The sequence below is a fragment of the Onychomys torridus genome, unplaced genomic scaffold (assembly GCF_903995425.1).
Source record: "Onychomys torridus unplaced genomic scaffold, mOncTor1.1, whole genome shotgun sequence".
Lineage (NCBI taxonomy): Eukaryota > Metazoa > Chordata > Mammalia > Rodentia > Cricetidae > Onychomys > Onychomys torridus.
The window spans coordinates 1-3,579 of NW_023412767.1; the positions used below are offsets into that span (position 1 = coordinate 1).

The following is a 3,579-nucleotide window of genomic DNA, read 5'->3' on the forward strand; positions in this document are numbered from 1 at the left end:
CACAAGCGAAGCGGACGACGCTGCGCCCAGGCGCGGCGAGCACAACGGCCCCGGCCAAGGCCGGGCGGACACGGCGGGGCAGCGGCCCACCTGCTCAGAGCCGGCTCCTCGTCGCTCGGTTCTTCCACCGCGTAGGGGTCGTAGTCATCCTGGAGCCGGTTCATGGCGGCCTAAGGGAGCCTACGGGGACCCCGGACGGTCCCGGGGTCTGTGTACTCCGTGGGTTCCTTCCCTAAAGCGTCCGGAGACTCGACTTCCGCTCGTAACCCGAGTCCTTCCGGTGCGCCTGCGCAGGCCTTCCCAAGCCGCAAAGCAGGGGCGGGACCAACTCGGCTCTTCGCGTTTACTTTTCCGCTGGAAACAGCAGTTGTCTTTTTATGGGTTTTTTGTTGTTGTTGCTTTAGTTTTTGAGACGGTCTCACTGACCTGAAACTCGCCGTGTAGCCCAGGCTGCCTTCGCTCCGCCCACCTTGGCCTGCGGAGCGCTGAGATTACAGTAGTGCGCCACCGTCCAGTCTTTTTTCTTTCTTCCAAGTTGTTCTTTTGGCCTTTCTCCCCAGGTTTTTATTAGGCTTAGTGACTGTGTGCAAATAAATGACAGACCTCAGAAAAATACCATGGAAAAAAACCGATTTTCTATAAGTACTTAAGCATTACAGGGGTGAGTCTCCTAGAGCTGAATCCTGTGAGGATGAGTTCCACCCGCTGGCGGAAACGACGAGCTAGAAGTTCTTTTTTGCCCAGAGCCTGTGAGCCCCTGGGCGGCCTCGAACCTGGAAGATAGGTTTTCATCTCCCTTCTGGTTTCCAGACTTAACCTTCCATCAACAACAGGCCCCGCCCCTCCGCGTCCTCCAGCCTCAGCGGGCGGAGTCTTACTTAGGGGCCCACGCTCGCGTTCACGTCACCACAGAGGCGTGGTGCATGTAAATGACATGCACGCAGAGGATGCCGGTTACCCGCACGTAGACTTCCCACGCCGTAGATGAATAAGATTCACATGAGAGCCAGGATGTTTTTCGAGGGCACTGTTAGATGAAGAGAATGGGAGGGAAAGAAGGCACGGTAAAGAAAAGACCGTAAGTTTTGAGTAAGTATATAATAATGGAGAGCCTGGGCCCGGACAAAACAACTCATACTTACCTGGCAGGGGAGATACCATGATCACGAAGGTGGTTTTCCCAGGGCGAGGCTTATCCATTGCACTCCGGATGTGCTGACCCCTGCGATTTCCCCAAATGCGGGAAACTCGACTGCATAATTTGTGGTAGTGGGGGACTGCGTTCGCGCTCTCCCCTGGTCTTGAAAGTTTAAAGTCAGAATTTGAAACTAGTTGTTTACACTAACGTTTTGTCTGTTCTCCAGTAACAGACTGTAACTTGTGAACTGAGAATTATGATGTGTTTTTTTTCCTCTCTAAGTTGCTTTTGGTCGTGGGTTTTTGCCACAGCAGTAAAAGCCCGAAGATAGGCGTCATTTGTTGTGGCCCAGTGAATCTCACTAATCCTGTCTGTAGGTGTGTGGAATGTCGCTAGGAGGAAGAGTCTGCCCAGTAAGTAGTTCCTGGGTGACTGATGTGACTCTGCTTCATGTTGGTGCAATGGTTACTGCAGAGATCCACAACCGGTTAAAATGCTGAGAATAACTAACTGAGTGCTCAACTGTAGATGGATGGTCTACACCAACCTCCCCCACCCAAGGTTCAGGGAACTCAGAATAATATAAGGACTGACTGTGGGAGGAGAGCTGGGAATAGCTGTCTTTCCGACTTGAAGTAGAGGAGGTTGGCTCTCCAGAACAAGCTGGCTATAGAGTAGCTGAATCAGCCAGCTCGGTTCACAGCAAGAGACACTGCTGCCTCAGTTGAGAGACCTCAGTTGAGAGAGAGAGAAATGAGGGAAGATATTCTATTGCAACCTCTAACTTCTGCCCACATTTCATATACCCAGGGCTACGTGGTGAGAGCCAGTCTCAAAAATAATAGACATTTTTAAATGTTCCCATGGGGAGGAAAGCACCTGCTGCAGAGGGTAACTTGCAGGAGCCAGCTCACTCCTGCCCTGTGAATTCTGGGAATGGAACTCAATCAGCTTCAGTGGCAAGGGCCCTCACCTGCTGAGTCATCTCTTTCTTTACTTTTCTTTTTTTCTTTCTTTCTTTTTTTTTCCCCCTCCCTCCTGGGATCTGCCATCTTTTTTTTTTTTTTTTTAAGAGACAAATGTGTTTAAGTTGGTTTATGGTTCCCAGGAGTCCATAATAATCCACAGAGAGAGCAAACTGCTACTGGGCAAAGATATAAGCTCTTGAATCTCACTCCTCGTGATGTACTTGTTCCAGCAAGTCCCCAGTCCCAAAAGCTCCATCGCCTCCCCAAACAGTGTGGCCAGCTGGGGAACAGGTGTTCAGATATGTGAGCCTATAAGAAGCATTTGTCGCCGTCAAGTCCCCAGCACGGGGGCGGGGAGGTTGGGAGGGAGGAAGAGCGGCGGGAATTCCGAAGGAAAGTTCCGTTCAGATTCCCACTTTGGTCTCCTATGAAAAGGAAGATTGGGCCGGGCGGTGGTGGCCCACGCCTTCAATCCCAGCCCTCGGGAGGCAGAGCCAGACGGATCTTGGTGAGTTCGTGGCCAGCCTGGGCCACAGAGCGAGATCCAGGAAAGGCGCAATGTTACACAGAGAAACCCTGTCTTGAGAAGAAAAAAAAAAAAAAGGAAGATTGAAATAAAAATTCGGTCTCCATTGGTCGGTATTTAAATTTGCATGTTACATCTCATGTCTAGGAGATGAACTGAGATTCCTGAAGCTGTTCATCTTGGCCATTGAAATAAGAACAAGGTCAGAAAAGGAACACAAGACTCAGTTGGTTCTTTTGAGAGCAGCACATACGTGTGGACACTGTGTCAGCAAATGACTAGGAGATGAGACACATAGAATTTAGGCCCTCAGTCCCTAACCATAAACCATGGACACATTAATCATGCCTGGAAACTGAGGCGTCCCACTTGTAATAGTAATTGGCAATAGCAATTAGTTCAAGAGGTGCCTGGGTGCCCAGGCCTTCACTGGTTTTAACATCAAGACAGAAAATAGTTCTGATCAACCAGACTGGTGATTGAGAGCACAATGGACCTAAATAAATAAACTCAACATAAAGCTTTTCCTTCACTGGATGCTTCTACATCCTAATCTTTAACAATGTTCTTAGAATTTATCACCCTGGACCACATATACATTGGGCCTATTATTTCTTCAACATTTAGTTATTCTTTGTCTAAAAACAGTATACTTTGGTCATTTCTTTGGACCTCACTCTTTTGGGAAGATCCTTGAGTATATCTAAACTGAGCAAAATTTCATTAGCACTTATTAACTGTGTTCTATATGCAACCCAATAACTCCAACAGGAATTAAGGTATCTCTCTCGCTCACTCTTGTTCTCTCTAGCTAGCACTTTATCTCTCTTCTCTCACATTGAACAGCTAAATCAATAAAAATGAGCTGGGTATGGTGGCACATGCTCTTAACCCCAGCACTTGGAAGGCAGAGGCAGACAGATCTCTATGAGTTCAAGGCCAGCCTG

General features: G+C 48.7%; 1 non-coding gene across 1 annotated transcript; it reads left to right on the forward strand.

The window, feature by feature from the left end:
• Positions 1-1,134: 1,134 nt before the first annotated feature.
• Positions 1,135-1,298, forward strand: LOC118575865. Its single transcript, XR_004943895.1, has one exon. It is a non-coding gene; the product is annotated as a U1 spliceosomal RNA (small nuclear RNA).
• The last annotated feature ends 2,281 nt before the right edge of the window (positions 1,299-3,579 follow it).